The sequence below is a fragment of the Hyla sarda genome, chromosome 8 (genome assembly GCF_029499605.1).
Source record: "Hyla sarda isolate aHylSar1 chromosome 8, aHylSar1.hap1, whole genome shotgun sequence".
NCBI lineage: Eukaryota > Metazoa > Chordata > Amphibia > Anura > Hylidae > Hyla > Hyla sarda.
The window spans coordinates 204229716-204248370 of record NC_079196.1 but is presented as its reverse complement, the minus strand read 5'-3'; the positions used below and the strand labels follow the sequence as shown (position 1 = coordinate 204248370).

Genomic DNA, 18655 nt, shown 5'->3' with positions numbered 1-18655 from the left:
GACAGGGAAGGTCATGGAGCATTGTGATTGCCTGTGGACCTAGCTCTGACCCCCAGACGGACTATGTGTGAGTGACTGGTGACTGACGACAGATATACCATAATCAGCTGCTACAGTGCTAACGTGTAATGTATAATTGTATTGCTCTGAAGTATGAGTCAGTAGCAACAATGCTGAAGGCCCTATCTGAAGACATGTCAAAATAACGGTGATCGGCTGCCTATGTGAATGGATCAGGGAGCCCCACCTAAAGATGAGTCAGGTATGCCCAGGGTACCAACTGTTATCGGCTCTGCGGGCAGATACCTTGGCTAACACCAAAGGGGGATGCCGGGAGCATTTGTGGTCCCTTAGTAGCTTCGGCGAAAAGGGACATCGAACCTGGAACCTCGCAGGTACCTTTTGGTCTGGAGGTGAAGGGTAAGGTTTGTTTGGGGGCCTCTCTCCTATTGGAGAAGGGCTTGCGATACACTGCATCCTCTGTGCACGTTTTTTTTTTTGTGTAACACGTTTGCACTTTTTCTTGCACTTTGGGTGATTCGAGAGAAAAAAAAAAAAAAGGTATGCCCAGGGGTTGCAGGGAAGTGAGGGACCTAATGGCCACACACCTCCACTAGACCGCCAGGAGGGACACCCAGAAGGGCTATCGCATCCTGACAAATCCTGTGTACAAACAAAACACGTAAAGTGGCACCGTGACAAAAATAATAGATAAGTGAATGAGTGCAGGTATACTGCCCGGTCATCCATCCAGATCTATAAAAATTTCCCTGATCCTAGCCAGAAGACCGAGATACCAAAGGTGAAGAGTATGGTGTAGTGCATTCACTTAGTGAGCTATAAAACTCAGTGAGTTTCAGCACCTCAAGGTCACCACTCCCCAAGGCACAAAAGTACCTCAGCTCTGCACCCCCTCAACCTCATGGGGAGACCCGGAGGAAGCAGGTCACATCAGGGCAGCCGTTGAGCTGATTCCTCAGAACCAGGCCCGGAACACCTGCCCCCTACCATCCCAACCAGCAAGAAGCTGATAAGAACAGATACTACACTTTATGTTAGCCAAAAAGCCAAGAAGCAATGCAACTCAGTGAGCCTGTACACCCAGTGAGTTTCTGCACCTCAGGGTCACCACTCCCTGAAGCACTAAAGTACCTTGGCTCTCGACCCTCATGGCGAGACCCGGAGGAAACAGGTTACATAAGGGCAGCCGTTGAGCTGGTTTCGTGGCACCATGCCCGGAATGCCCCGGTACGCCTGCTCCTCCATGTAGCCATCCATTCCCACCAGTGGACTACCTGATAAGAACAGATACTACACTTGATCTTAGCCAAAAGGCAGATAAGCCAATGATTTACAACAGTAGCAGAAAGAATAGAATGCAGAAGCTGACATTTACCTGCCTACTGCCCGTACTCCTGCTACATGAGGACCCGACATCCAGCCCAGGGAGACTCGCGTCCGCCAAGAGAGTAACCTCACCACACCAATCCCGGGTGGCCGCTCGCCAGAGCGAATCCAGCTGCTGGCAGCACGCGCCTGCTCAAGCCGCCGCGTCCCCGCACTGCCAGCAGACCGGAGCGGGACGACCACATAAAGCATAGCTAGCAGGTAGGACCAGTGCACGTAGGAAATTGTGCCGGAAGCCGGTGCTTACCGCTCCACAACGAAAATTTCTCAGAGCAACTCCTTCCAACCTCCGATGGACTCACTCGGTGCTTCTAAGAAGAGAACACTGCGCCATATGCGCCATACGCAACCTGAGGCCGGAAGGGGGGGTATTATGTACCCAAAGCCACTCCCACAAATACAGCCTTCCAGGCTTAACACTTGATCTTAGCCAAAAGGCCGAAAAGCTGAGAATGTTCTACTGGGAATTCTGGGGAAGAAAGGATATGTAAAGCAGCTCTCACATCACACAATGACAGGCCTTTTAGTAACCAGCCAACACTCTGCTCTGTACTGATGAGAGCAAAACCCTGAAACAGCTGTACTTCTGAAGAGATCTCTGGCTTAGAATACATTCTCAGTCAGCTTCCAAACGAATTATAAGGTACTCCGGCACCCACCTTTGCGAGCTCTCCGCAGCGCTAGAGGCTCTGAGCGCTGCAGAGAGATTGCAAAGGTGGGTGCAGAACGACAGATTGGGGGACCTCTGCAACAAGACATCTTATCCCCTATCCTTTGGACAGGGGATTAGATGTATTAGGGGCGGAGTACCTCTTTAAGGGAAATCCACTGTGAAGGGGTGTGAGAGCTCCTTTGCATATCCTTTCTTCATAGAACTCCCAGTGGAGCATAAAAATGGCCTATAAGTCTCTATACATCTTTATAACATTCTCTTCAAGAAGAAACATTACCACTTGTATCCCCAAAAAAACAAAGTATCACCACTGCACAGTAATACAACATAACTTTTGATTTATCACTCAATACAAATGAATAACATTTATACAAAAGATGAATAATCACTGGACTGACACATGGACTGACAAAGGCCTACAAGTCTCAATATAGTGGTGAGCTCCTGAGCAGAAAATAATTAATTTACCCAGTAATGCATGTAATATAGCATGATATACAAAATACCAAACAATTATGATATGTACCAGAAAGACAAATGCCAAGTCCCTACGCGTTTCAAAGAAATGGTGACTGGAGAATCATCAGGGGACAAAAACATATGCCACAATGTATAAAAGATAATGGCCCTCATAGACCTTCATGCATTTAGATAAAATACATTTTCTTTAGTGCCCATTACTTCCTATTGACAGACTCTAGTTCCATAAAGTTTCTATGGACACATCTTCGCAGTAGGTTCTCATGACCTGTCGGAAAAGTCGGAATACCATTGTAGAGAACAGAAGCATTATAACAATTGTCTAAGAATTAAAGTAAAACCCACTTACTGTGCCTTTTATTCAAAGAAATCTGAACTTTTAAGTAATATTCAGGGGAACATCTTTAAACCTGTGCGGGAGCAGCATTTGCATATAAATGGATGTTTGCCAGAGTTATGCAAATGCCTGCGGCCAACAAGTGCTAGGGTGCCATTAGTTTGTGTGACACTTGACAAACATACCCTAGATCTGGGCACAATGTCCTAATTTTGCTGTCTCGGCATTTATAAATAGACTGTGTGCGGCTCCTGAAGCCAGTCTGAATGGCTCCCGTAAGGTAAAAGTGCAGGTACCTGTCAGGAAAAGTACTGCGTATTTCCCGCTAACATTTCTGTATCCGCTTGACTAATTGGAATGATGCTGGCTTATCCGTATGTCAGGCTGTGACTGACAGGCATCACGACTACGGCAGGAAGGAATAAAGGAACGTATGTGCAGAAAGCCTCCATACCCAGTCACAGCGACTACATACTAAGTATTCTACCAACAGTCATCTCTTATTGATAGCAATTGCGCCAAGGTGATTTATTATTTTTTATTTAATTTTTAAATCAGTCTAATCTTTTACTGTCGGCCACTGTGAAATCTTACAGTAACTATTAGAGCAATTTTTAGGCCTAACACATAAAAATGCTTAAAGGGGTACTCCAGTGAAATTTTTTTTTTTTATAAATCAACTGGTCCCAGAAAGTTAAACATATTTGTAAATTACTTCTCCTTAAAAATCTTAACCTTTCCAGTACTTATCAGCTGCTGTATGCTCCACAGGAAGTTGTATAGTTATTTTCTGTCTGACCACAGTGCTCTTTGCTGACACCTCTGTCTGGCTCAGGAACTGTCAAGAGCAGAAGAGGTTTGCTATGGGGATTTGCTCCTGCTCTGGACAGTTCCTGACATGGACAGAGGTGTCAGCAGAGAGCACTGTGGTCAGAAAAAAAAATAATTTAAAAAGAAAAGAACTTCCTCTGGAGCATACATCAGCTAAGTACTGGACGGATTAAGATTTTATAAATAGAAGTAATTTACAAATCTGTAAATGTTCTGGCACCAGTTGATAAAAAATAATAATGTTTTTCACCGGAGTACCCCTTTAATATATCTCTATAGTGGTTCTGGTTATTTCTGATCCAAAGCTCCAAACCAACTGCATTGATATAGAATGTTGACCCCGTGCTGTGTGAACAGGAAGATTCGGATGCTGTTCTGGAAATCCTATGGGGGGTCCCAGAGGTCAGACTCCCCCACAATCAGACACTTATCATTTACCATTTGGATAGTATTGTTGGCATATTTCTGCCCATTTACAGCTGCACTTCAAATGGGTGAAAATAAGAACATGGATAGATAGGGCTAGTCATCCTGACTCCAGGAATACCCTTTCCTGTACCAAAATAGAAGCCTTTTTGTTTATATGCAAATGAGACGTCAAAAAGCCTAAAGGGACATTCCATAACACGGCAAAATTCCAACTAAGTCCAGCCCATGTTCTCATATGACTGGTCTGCTTGTAACCCCTTATGACTGACAGCCAATAGAGAAAGAGGACATGGACTGGACTTACCTTACCGCTTACCATGCTAGGAAACGCTCCCCCCCCCCCCCCGGGCTTTTGAGCCTCATTTGCATATTAAGGGTGCGTTCCCAGAGGGCGTATACACAGTGCAAATTTATGGCAGCAGCGGGAAATACGCTGCGTATTCCTCGCTCACTATACACACAGGGTTTTCCGACGGCAGCTCTATGCATGTAGTGAGTTTTGGAGGCGAAGCCGCGCGTCACATTCACGCCGACACACGGCCCCACCTCCAAAACTCACTACACACATAGGGCTGCCGTCGGAAAGCCCTGTGTGTATAGTGAGCAAGGAATACGCAGCGTTTTTCCCGCTGCTGCCATAAATTTTGCGCAGCGTGAAATGCGCTGTGTATACGCCCTGTGGGAACGCACCCTAACAGAAAAGGCAACAAAGAATGTCTCTTTCTCTCTGGAGGACCCAGCATATCTGGGCATTATACAAACCGGATGCTGATTTAAATGGAAATAATGTAAAACGCCATTTCCCCTGTGGGGGTGCTGCAGGGAAAATAAACACTTGCTGCCAGGTTCCCCAAAGAGAACAGCTGATCTGTGAGGACAGACTGTCATCAGACTATCATCTAGAATAATGTGAATTCAGGTAGAAAAAACAGACATGGTCGCACATCTACATATTGTGTTTTGATCTAATTGCTTTTCAGCATAAATTCAAAAACTAACAGGTTGTTATTATACATTTTGATCAAAAGGTACAAGCCCACTCGCCACGTCACGACCTGTTAGTTTTTGAAATTATGCTGAGAAGCAAGTAGATCAAATTACAAATGGCGGATGTGCGGCTGTGTTTCTCTCTTTTTGTGTTGCACATTTGTAGTCTCTCCCTTCTTCCACAGCCAGCACTCCACTCCACCCATTTGGCCCAGGCATTTTTAATTAGCAGGAAACTGCATAAGGGTTTCTTCCTACCATTCTCCCAGCCCTCTGGCAGTGAGGACATGGTAGGTTTCATGCTGCTGTGGTTCTCTGTGGTGGCCATTGTTTCTGTGTTGCTTTGTCTGTGGGGTGGAGTGGCCCAGAGCCAGGGGCTTGGTTGGGCAGTAGTGTAGCTGCCTGGCAACTGGGTCGCTTCCCCCATTGGGCATGGGGTCTCGGAGGCAGTGGTCGCCACCGGGGCCTATGTTAGTGTCATGTTAGGGACCCACTCTAACGAGGTGGCCTTGACGTGGCGAGTGGGCTTGTACTTTTTGATCAAAATGTATAATAACAACCTGTTAGTTTTTGAAATTATGCTGAGAAGCAATCAGATCATTATACAAATGGTGGATGTGCGGCTGTGTTTCTCTCTTTTTGTGTTATCATCTATAATAACATATATTATGCCCTTTCTAAGAAAAAGAGATTGCAGCACTCTTCTAAAATACCTCAAGCTAGAAATAGCGCTGTCCAAAAAAGACCCAGATTTAGCAGTTCTTCACACTTGTACGAGGCTTTGCAGTAAAACGCCTGATTTGTTTTGGGCTATGTACCAGGCCGCGTGTGCATCCCTTGTAATCCTTTTTCTGCATATTGCATGCTGCACTTCATTGTAAATGATCCTGAAGCCCTGCTGGAGAGATCTGTAAACAGACTGCACTGTGTATGAGACGATCACATTACATTGCCTGCTTTACTGTTATTGTCCGATATACCCTTTACATTGAACAGATGGGGCGGACTTCAGTGCCGATCAACCACAACAAATCCTTATTCTTTATAAAAAAATTTTTTACATTTCCTGTGCATTGTATTTCAGCAACCTATTCCCTCACTGCTGAATGGAGATCAATGGTCCTTGTTTACAATGAGGTCCACAATCCCATTTACACACTTATTGTGCACAAAGATGCGGTCCATCACAAATTCCCTTCCCCCCCCCCCCCCCCCAACAAAACCACCCTTCTCGTCTCAGCCAAAAGGCACCTGCAAGGGTCCAGGTTTAATGTCTCTTTTCACTGAAAGGGGTTGTGCACTGCCCTACCTTACGGAGCTCCGCTCGCAGCGTCCGGAAGTTCATTACTCCGAACGCGGTCGCCCCCTCGTGACATCGCCCCCTCAACGAAAGTCTATTGGAAGGGGGCGCGACCGCTGTCGCGCCCCCTTCCAAAAGACTTTCGTTAAGGGGGCGGGCGTGACGTCACGAGGGGCCGGGTGTCAACCTAGGTGTGAGCCCATAAATCCACATTCCGAGCCGTATACAATGATGTGGGTTCTGTAATAAAGTCTACATTTCCCATGAATCCTCAGGCTATGGATGTGCAGTTTGATCACTGCACCTGGTCATCTAATCAGGCTGTTAGTGCTGGAGATCACCCAGGGGAACTCAATAGACTCACTGGTTTGTGTCAGTTCATATTAAATGCAATTTGTATGTATTTTCCTACCCAAAGTGCATTTTTGGTCAGGGAAGTAATAAATAGTGATGAGCGGCATTGCTCATATTCGAATTCACAATATTTCGCAAATATATAGACGAATATTCGTCCTATATTCACGAATTTTGCGTATTCGTTATATTCGCATATGTGAATATTCGCATATTCTCGTATTTGGGGAAGAAAACAGTGAGGGGGGGGGGGGGGGGGGGGGCAACTTTACTATTGATTGCTAGGGATGTTGTTGATAAACTCTGATTGCATCATTCTAATTGGCCCCCAAGTGAAAAGAAGGAATATGCAAATATTCACCTATGCGAATAATCACGCCCAACATTACTAATAAAATGAGATCAGGTAGGTGATGATGTCATCCCGTAGTCCACAAGAAGTCAGAGTCTGACATTGAGCGCTGGAAGATTTGGAGAGTCAGTAATGTGATCACATGATGAAATTAAAGTAATAAAACCCACAGATGCAGCTGCGCTGGAATAAAACAAATGGCCCCATATGACAAAAAAATGGAGTTCTTATTTAAATGTCTATTGACTACTGCATATAAGGAGTTACATGGCTGGGATCAGAGGTTTCCAACAGAAGAGGTCTGGCTTTGGCCAGAAAGGAGTAAGATAGTCCCTGCCAGCACTCATGTTGTGTAGACAGTTAGTCAGGCTTGGCTAGGCCAGAGTCATAATGAGGTAAGCTTAGTTAGTCAGGTTCTAGTTCCATCTCTCTTACCAGAGCTGGAATTCCAGTTTAATCTACAGATAACTTTAGGAGTGAGAGGCTAGACTATCTTCTATATCCTGTCTTAGTGGACCAGTTTCATCCTACAGGCCCAACCTGTATTCCAAAGGGTATTAGCACCATAAGTATTCGACTTGGGTTGTGCATGGGTAATCTTCACAGCATCATGCAAGGAACTGCTATAACCAGAATCTGCATCCTATCCACACTGAGAAGACATCTCTTAACTCTGTAGCTTGTATCTGAGAAGAATAATTTTGGCAAGAAAGCCAGAAGGGATAAGTTGAGCAAGTGTCCTCCTGCTACTACTGGTCTCTTAGTATGTTTTTGTCCGGAGCTGCTGAAGTGTGAAAATACAGCACAAGCAGGAGTCCAGCCATATCACTCCTATACCTCTGAAGGGGTACTCCAGCGAAAAACATCTTATCCCCCATCCAAAGGATAGGGGATAAGATGTCCGATAAGGGATAAGATGTCTGATCGCCGGGGTCCTGCCAATCGTCGGCCCGGCAGTGGCAGCATCCGGAAAACGGAAGGTTATAACTTCTGTGTTTGCGAAATCACGCCACACCCCCTCCATTCATGTCTATGGGAGGGGGCGTGATGGTGAGCCATCACGCCCCCTCCCATAGACATGAATGGAGGGGGCATGACCACTGTAGTCGCCAGTCATACGGCACAGAGCAGAGTTCGCTCCATGCACAAATGACCAGGGTGCCGCGCAGGGGTGGGACCCCGCGATCAGGCATCTTATCCCCTATCCTTCAGATAAGGGATAAGATATTTTTCGCCAGAGTACCCTTCTAACCTGTATTCAGCTCACAAAAGCATAAAAAAACCCTTCCCTCTGTAGAGATTCTATTTTATTTATTTATTTATATTTCGTTTCAATAACCATATCTTTTTTTTATTTTATTTTGCAAGTAAAGTTCTTGTTATTTTCAATATATATATATGTATTGTACCATATAATAATGAAATACATTGAAAAATTTCTCATTTCTATTGTATTTATTTTACTACTTTATCCCGTAGACGCCCTTTCCATCTGGTCCTAAATACACCGAGGTGTTGGAACTTTTTTAGCCTATGATGCGAGTAGAAGAGCCGCGCTGGCTTCATAGGTAGTAAGTGACAGCTGCTATCAGACATTAACCCTTTAAACACTGTGATGGGTGGTGTCAGGGCATGCTGGTAGTTGTAGATTTGCAACAGCTGGAGGCACACTGATCAGGCCTCTCTGATGATTTTACAATCTTACCGCTAAATTCAAAGTAACATGAGTGTAGACATACACGGTTTTCCCGCTGCAGCTCTGGTCACCGCTGCAATAAACCTGAGAAATGCGTTGTGATCGGCTGCTTGAGTCGGAGACATTGTGAGCACATGAATTCCCCAGTTTATGGAAAGTTCAGACTAAGAGACCTCCAGTCTTCTATGTGTTCAGTGAATAGTTGAAATGCGCTACTAATTGCTTATATGTTTTGTAGTAATTAGCGCCAATTACCATCTCATTAGTACTTTGCTTTCTGAGGGACTGCGTGGGTTAATGGCCTTGACTGAATTGCAAATGTTTGCAAATATTTTCCTTGTTGAAGCTGTGAGACAGAATCTGTGCGGTCTGAGCTGCATTGAGATGGATTAGGCGAGCATCACGGATGTTATGTAACCCGCAGGTAATGAAACGTCAGAGAGACGTCGCATGGACGTAGATTTCCTCCCCCTTCTCTCAATGCTTCTCTCTGTTACCAAGGTTGCAAATATGTGTAATATATATCTACAGTAGAATCTCCCTTAGTGGACACCTCACAATAGCGGACAGTTTTTTATTCCCTGACACAGTCCCATAAGACTTAATGTTTTGCACCCTCCAAATAGGGGACACTCCCACTGGCCCCCGCTGCACCCCCCTGCAGCAGCCCCAGCACAGAAGCAAAAAAAAGCTGTTTAAGCAGCGGTTTCCTGCTTCTGTAAATCCTTCAGCCACATAATTTGCCCCCCTTAATCCCCCCGTGCCACTTTATTCCCCTTGTTCCGAATCATCCCCCCTTTATTATCCACTGTGCCAAATCATTTCCCCTTGATCCCCCCCCCCCGCGCCATTTCATTCCTCCTTTATTTCCCTCTGTGCAAATTCATCACCTCCTCTTTACTACCCTCTGTGCCATTTCAGCCCCCCCTGTGCCATTTCTTTCCCCTCTTTATCCCACCTGGACCATTTCATCCCCCCTGTGCCACTTTATTCTCCCTGTTCCCAATACCCAATACCCCCCCCCCCCCGGTTACCCTTGTGCCAAATCACTTTTTCCTTCACCTGTTGTTCTTCTTATCTGGCCAGCAGGCTCAGGTGCAGGAGCTCCCAGCAGGTTTGACGTACTGACATCTTCTGCGCTGCAATCGAGTGATGCTCCTGATGTCCTCTGTACTGAACTTACTCGTCACTGCTGTTAGCCACTGATGCTCACAGCCTCTCAGTGAGTGCAGTGCAAATGATGTCAGAAGAACGTCAAACAAGCTATGAGCCCCTGCAGCTGAGCCTGCTGGCCAGGTAAGAAGAACAACAGCTTGTATGGTGTAAAGAAGGCTCTAATACTACTGTGTGAGACTGCTAATTTACGCATATGCGAATTTTCGCTTATGCTAATTTTTACATATGCTAATTTTCGCATTTGCTAATTTTTCGCATATGCAAATTTACGTATATATGCGAATTTTGACTTATGCGAATTTAGCGAATATATGACGAATATTCGTCCATATATTCACGAAATATCGCGAATTCGAATATGGCCTATGCCGCTCAACACTACAATTGACCAAGTATTATCAAAATATCTCCAGCTGTTTGGAAGTTATGTAGTAACTTATATTTCCCATAGACTTGTATGGGACTAAAAACCCTGACCCTCATAAATGGGGGTGAGTAAGGGTTATGTTTGTTGTTCACGTATTAGTAACATGTGGCCAAGTTTCATGTTAATATCTTTAGCCATTTGGACTTGATGCTGGAACATATACACACATACATTGGCCCTTATTTACTAAGAGTGTTGTGTAGGTTTCTTTGTGGGTTTTAATTCCCTACAATTTCTTTTCCACAGTATTTACTAAGGTTTCCCTACATTTTCCACTTTACCTACATTTTGCTTTTTTTTTTACACATGTTCTGATCTATAGGGTTTTCCTCAGCCGAAATCCACCACATTTTCTGTGGAAACCTTAGTAAATATGTTGGGATTTTGTGAAAGTCGGGAACACGCCCCTTTCGGTGACCAAACCCCCTTTCCCCAGATGGCCACACCCCTGGGTTTTCCTCATATCCCGACTTCATATCCCGTCCTCATATCCTGTCCTCATATCCCGACCTCATATCCTGTCCTCATATACTGTCCTCATATCCCCTCATCCTATCCCGTCCTCCTATCTCAACCTCATATCCCATCCTCATATCCCGTCCTCATATCCTGTCCTCATATCTCAACCTCATATCTCATCCTCATATCCTGTCCTCATATCCCGTCCTCACAACATGCTGTCCTCATATCCCGTCATCCCATCCTCCTATGTCAGCCTCATATCCCGTCCTCATATCTCGACCTTATATCCCACCCTCATATCTCATCCTTATATCCAGACCTCATATCCTGTCCTCATATCCCGTCCTCATATCCTATGGAGTGTAGGTTTCTTTGTGGGTTTTATTCCCTACAATTTATTTTCCACGGTATTTACTAAGGTTTCCCTATATTTTCCACTTTCCCTACATTTTGCTATTTTACACATGATCTGATCTGTCTGGTTTTTCCTCAGCTCAAATCCACCTCATTTTCTGTGGAAACCTTAGTAAATATGTTGGGATTTTGTGAAAATCGGTAACATGCCCCTTTACCCGATGGCCACACCCTTTTTTGGGTTTTCTAAGCAAAATGGAGAGTTAGTCTGGGTTTTTTCAATTCTGGCACAAATTCTACCTGGAGTTGCCCGGTTTTTCCTTCCTAATCCTTGTTGTGGAGGAAAATCAACAAAGGAGGAAGCTTTTGACTTCATATCCCATCCTCACATATTGTTTTCATATAACAACCCCATATCCGTCCTCCTATCCCATCCTCATATCCCATCCTCTTATCCTGTCCTCATATCCTGTCCTCCTATCCCATCCTCCTATCCCGTCTTCCTATCTCGACCTCATATCCCGTCCTCATATCCCGACCTTATATCCCGTCCTCCTATCTCAACCTCATATCCCGTCATCATATCCCGACCTTATATCCCGTCGTCATATCCCGTCCTCATAGCCCGACCCCATATCCTGTCCCCATATTCTATCCCCATATCCCGATCTCATATCCCGTCCTCATATCTCGACCTCATATCCCGTCTTCTTATCCTGTCCTCATATCCCGTCCTTCTATTCTGTCCTCTTATCTCGACCTCATATCCCGTCCTCATATCCCATCCTCATATCCTGACCTCATATCCCATCCTCATATCCCATCCTCATGTCCCATCCTCATGTCTCGTCCTCATATCCCGTCCTCATATCCCGTCATCCTATCCCATCCTCCTATCTCGACCTCATATCCCTTCCTCATATCCCCTCCTCATATCTCGACCCTATATCCCGTCCTCACATCCTGTCCCCATATCCAATCCCCATATCCCGTCCACATATCCCGTCCTCATATCCCGACTTCATATCCTGTCCTCATATGCTGTCCTCCTATCCCGTCCTCCTATCTCAACTTCATATCCCGTCCTCATATCCCGTCCTCAAAGCCCTACCCCATATCCCGTTCTCATATCCTGTCCTCATATCCCCACCTCATATCCCAACCTCATATGCTGTCCACATATCCCGACCTCAAATGCCGACCTCATATCCAGACCTCATATCCTGTCCTCATATCTCGACCTCATATCCCGTCCTCATATCCTGTCCTTATTTCCCGACCTTATATCCCATCCTCACATGCTGTCCTCATATCCCGTCATCCTATCTCAACCTCATATCCCGTCCTCATATCTCAACCTTATATCCCATCCTCATATCCTGTCCTCATATCTCGTCCTCATATCTCGTCATCCTATCCCGTCCTCTTATCTCGACCTCATATCCCTTCCTCATATCCCCTCCTCATATCTCGACCTTATATCCCATCCTCATATCACGTCCCCATATCCCGTCCCCAAATCCCAACCTCATATCCCATCCTCATATCCTGTCATCATATCCCGACCTCATATCCTGTCCTCATATACCGTCCTCATATCCCGTCATCCTATCCCATCCTCCTATCTCAACCTCATATCCCATCCTCATATCCCGTCCTCATATCCTGTCCTCATATCCCGAACTCATGTCCCGTCGTCATATCCCGACCTAATATGCTGTCCACATATCCCGACCTCATATCCTGACCTCATATCCTGTCCTCATATCTCGTCCTCATATCCTGTCCTCATATCCCGTCCTCACATGCTGTCCTCATATCCCGTCATCCTATCCCGTCCTCCTATTTCAACCTCATATCCCGTCCTCATATCCCGTCTTCATAGCCTGACCCCACATCCCACCCTCATATATTATCCTTATATCCCGACCTCATATCCTGTCCTCATATCCCATCCTCATATCCCAACCTCATGTCCCGTCCTCATATCCTATCCCCATATCCCGACCTCACATCCTGACCTCAATCCCGTCCTCATATCTCGACCTCATATCCCATCTTCTTAACCTGTCCTCATATCCCGTCCTCCTATACTGTCCTTCTATCTCGACCTCATATCCCATCCTCATATCCCGTCCTCATAACCCAAACTCATATCCCGTCCATGTCCCGTCCTCATATGCTGTCCTCATATTCCGTCATCCTTTCCCATCCTCCTATCTCAACCTCATGTCCCATCCTCATATCTCGACCTTATATCCCGTCCTTATAGCCCGACCCCATATCCCATCCTCATATCTCGTCCTTATATCCCAACCTCATATCCTGTCCTCATATCCTGTCCTCATATCCCGTCCTCATAGCCCGACCCCATATCCCATCCTCATATCTCGTCCTTATATCCCGACCTCATATCCTGTCCTCATATCCCGTCCTCATGTCCCGTCCTCATGTCCCTTCCTCATATCCCGTCTTCGTATCTCGTCCTCACATTCCGACCTCATATCCCGTCCTCATATCCTGTCCTCATAGCTTTTCATCATATGCTGTCCTCATATGCTGTCCACATATCCCGACCTCACATCCTGTCCTCATATCTCGACCTCATATCCCGTCCTCATATCCTATCCTCATATCCCGACCTCATATCCCGTCCTCATATGCTGTCCTCATATCCCGCCATCCTATCCCATCCTCCTATCTCAACCTCATATCCCGTCCTCATATCTCGACCTTATATCCCGTCCTCCTAGCCCGACCCCATATCCCATCCTCATATCTCGTCCTTATATCCCGACCTCATATCCTGTCCTCATATCCCGTCCTCATATCCTGTCCTCATATCCCGTCGTCATGTGCTGACCTCATATCCCATCCTCATATGCTGTCCTCATATCCCGACCTCATATCCCGTCCTCATATGCTGTCCGCATATCCCATCCTTATATCCCCTCCTCATTTCCTGTCCCTGGGGGACTGATTAGTGATGAAGATATTGTAAGCTGAAAATAGAAGGGGACGTGGCTTTGTGGGACTGAGCGTGATTTGCAAGCCAGACCGATGCACAAAAAGGGTAGAGAATAAAAGGGGTGGGACTTAAACAGTAGGCATGTCTTTGTGAGATGGGGTTTGGCTTGCAAGCCAGACTGAAACATTCACCAGGAGATGCAGAGCGGAGCTTGTGGAGTAAGGTACTGGAAGGCCCGATATACTTGCATGGGACTTGAAACAAAAACCCATCTTTTATATAAGGGTGTGGGTAAGGGTTAATTTAACTATCATATATTTTTATTTGACATATAAGTAATTTGTGACCAGATATTATTGAAATATCTCAAGCCGTACGGAAGTTATAGGGGAACATACATTTCCCATAACCTTGTATGGGACTTTAAACAAAAACCCTGACCCTGGCAAATGGGGTTGAGTAAGGGTTAAATCACCTATCCTATGTTTGTTGTTGACATATAAGTAACATGTGACCAAGTTTCATGTTAATTTCTTTAGCCGTTTGGACGTGATGCTGGAACATACACACATACACACACACATATACATACATACACACACACATACATACACACACACATACATACACACACGATTTATCAAAACCTGCGCAGAGGAAAACTTTCTCAGTTGCCCACAGCAAGCAATCAGATCGCTTCTTTCATTTTGCAGAGGCCTTGGTAAAAATTAAAGAAGCAATGTGATTGGTTGCTATGGGCAACTGGGCAAGTTTTCCTCTGCACAGGTTTTGATAAATCTCCCTCATTGTCCCTTATTTACTACTAGCTGTGTACCCAGCGTTGCCCGGTTTTTCCTTCTGAATCCTTGTTGGGGAGGAAAATCAACAAATGAGGAAGCTTTTGACTTCATATCCCGTCCTCATATATTGTAGTCATTTCCCAACCCCATATCCCAACCCCATATCCCGACTTCATATCCCGACCTCATATCCTGTCCTCCAATTCCGTCCTCCTATCTCGACCTCCTAACACGACCTCCTATCTCATCCTCATATCCCGTCCTCCTATCCCGACCTCCTATCCCGATCTCCTATCTCGACCTCCTATCCAGACCTGTAATATGTGACCAGGTATTGAAATATCGTCAGCCGTACGGAAGTTATGTGGGAACATACATTTCCCATTGTATTGCATGGGACTTTAAACAAAAACCCTGACGCTCCCAAATGGGGGTTGTTAAGGGTTAAATTAACTATCCTATATTTTAAGTGGACATATAAGTAACATGTGCCCAAGTGTTATCAAAATATCTCCAGCCGTTTGGAAGTTATGCAGTAACATATATTTCCCATAGACTTGTATGGGACTTTAAACAAAAACCCCGACCCTGGCAAATGGGGGTGAGTAAGGGTTGAATCACCTATCCTATGTTTGTTGTTGACGTATAAGTCACATGTGACCAAGTTTCATGTTAAAGGACAACTGTAGATGTACCGTTTTACATATGCCCGTGCCCGGGCCTCAAAAAAACAAAATGAACTCATACATACCTTCCTACGAGCCCCCGTTGGTCTGGCACAGGGCTCACGGTCCGGCAGGGCTGACGTCATTCCACTTCCTGGGGACGGGGACGCCGCAGAGCAGTCGGCGTATCACCGGCCGTAGCGATGTCCCGTCCCGGCTGGTGATAGGCTGAGCGACTGTCATGTAAGGAGCTCTAGCCGGCTTCTTACATGACAGTGGGCTCAGACTATCACCAGCCGGGGCGGGACATCGCTACGGCCGGTGATACGGCGAAGGTTCTGCGGCTTCCCCGTCCCCAGGAAGTGGAATGACGTCAGCACTGCCGGACCGTGAGGCCTGTGCCGGACCAACGGGGGCTCGTAAGAATGTATGTATGAGTTCATTTTGTTTATTTTTGAGGCCCGGGCATATGTAAAATGGTACCACTACAGTTGTCCTTTAATATCTTTAGCAGTTTGGACATGATGCTGGAACATACACACACACACATTGGCCCTTATTTACTAAGAGTGTTGTGTATGTTTCTTTGTGTTAATTCCCTACAATTTATTTTCCACGGTATTTACTAAGGTTTCCCTATATTTTCCACTTTCCCTACATTTTGCTTTTTTTACACATGATCTGATCTGTCTGGTTTTCCTCAGCTCAAATCCACCACATTTTCTGTAGAAACCTTAGTAAATATGTTGGGTTTTTGTGAAAATGTTGGGACCACGACCCCCTTTCCCGATGGCCACGCCCCTTTTTCAGGTTTACTTAGTAAAATGGAGAGTTAGTCAAGCTTTTTTCAATTCCGGTGCAAATTCTGGCACAAAATCTGGCGCAGACCAAATTTCTGGCGCAATGTGACAGAATCTGGTGCACAACCCACCAAAACATGTCGGGTTTGCAATGGTAAATGAGGGCCATTGAGTTTTATACATATAGATTGTAAATTCTATCTGCACGTGAATTTGTGCCAGAATTTAAAATACCTAACTAATTCTCCATTTTACTAAGAAAACCCGAAAAAAGGTGTGTGGCAGTCGGGAAACAGGGGGTGTGTTCCCGACATTTTCACAAAAACCCAACATATTTACTAAGGTTTCCAGTGAAAATGTTGATGATTTGAGCTGAGGAAAAGATCAGAACATGTGTAAAAAAAAAAGCAAAACGTTGGGAAAAGTGGAAAATGTAGGGAAACATTAGTAAATACAGTGGAAAAAAAATTGTAGGGAATAAAACCCACAAAGTAACCTACACAACACTCTTAGTAAATCAGGGCCAATGAGTTTTTCATATTTATAGATAGCTTACACTCTGGAGTGAGTACAGTACAGTATTTCGTCATTAATAAAGATTTTTGAGCCTTTTTTTTCCAATAGGGGACATCTCTCTATAAAACACTTTTTTTTCCTGTGAGTGTCAGCTATTGGGAGATTCTACTGTATATATATATATATATATATATATATATATATATATATATATATATATCTCAAAATATGTGTACTTGTGTGTATGTATGTATCTATGTATGTGTGTTTATGTTCCAACATCACTTCCGAACAGCTGGAAGTAATTCAATAAAACTTGGTCACATGTTACTTTTACTTTTGACTTTGTCAACTAGAAATATAGGATAGTTAAACTAACCCTACCCCCCCCCCCCCCATGCAAGGCTGCAGAACTTCCTGTACCTTACTCCACAAGCTCTGCTCTGCATCTCCTGGTCAGTGTGTCGTTCCAGCTTACAAGCCACATCCCCTCCACAAGCCACGCCCCTTATGTTCAGCCCTTCTTTTTTTTTTCTCAAGACCAAAAACATAATTTTTGTCCAATACACTCACATCACAGGTTCTTTAACCACAATCTCTTTATCACAGCTCTGCCCCACCATGCAGAAGCTCCGCATCTCCAGGTAAATGTGTCGGCTCAGCCTGCAATCCACGCCCCCTCCGACAAGCTACACCCCCACAAAGCCACGGGATATGAGGATGGCATTTAAGGATGGGATATGAGGACGAGAAATTAAGTCAGGATATGAAGACAGGATATCAGAATGGGTTATGAGGTATGGATATGGTTGGATATGAGGTCAGGATAGGAGGACAGGATAATAGGACGGGATTTGAGGATGAAATATGAGGACGGGATATGAGGACGGGATTTGAGGATGGGATATGAGGTTGGAATATGAGGACAGGAAATGAGGACAGGATAAGAGGATGGGATATGAGGACTGGATATGAGGACAGGATATAAGGACAGGATATGAGGTTTAGATATGAGGACGGGATATGAGGACAGGATATAAGGACAGGATATGAGGATGGCATATGAGGACGGGATTTGAAGATGGGATATGAGGACGGGATATGAGGACGGGATTTGAAGATGGGATATGAGGACGGGATATGAGGTTGAGATATGAGGAAGGAATATGAGGAAGAGATTTGAGGATGGGAGGATGGGATATGAGGTTGAGATGGAACTTTGTTAAATTCTTTTTTTTCAAGTGATCATTTGCAAAAAATTGCAACTTTTAGACTTGCACCTTACTGACCCATATTTTCAGAAGTGCTCTATTTTAAGTTAAGTTTGCAGTGGTAAAGAATTTATCAAGAGTGACAATTTGAAATTGACATGATGTATGCCGCACACAGCCACAATTTTTGCGCAATCCAATTTTGCCTTTACCACCCATAGGAAAATGTTTTAATGCTTAAAATTTTTTTTGACATGTCCTAGCAACATGTCAAGAGTTTTGATCGGGGTGTAAGTGTTCAGACCTTCACCGATCAGGAGAACGAGCTGGGAGAAGTCTCTGCTATGCATCTTGATCATGTGACATGGATCCGGAAGAGAACTGCTGCTCGCAAACTTCTCCCAGCTCGTTCTTCTAACTGGAGGTCTAA

The 18655-nt window shown here is 44.9% G+C and overlaps 1 pseudogene; it reads right to left on the bottom strand.

Annotated features, from left to right (window-relative positions):
- Positions 1 to 1264: 1264 nt before the first annotated feature.
- On the bottom strand, positions 1265 to 1347 carry LOC130290130 (U2 spliceosomal RNA; annotated as a pseudogene).
- Between the last annotated feature and the right edge of the window lie 17308 nt (positions 1348 to 18655).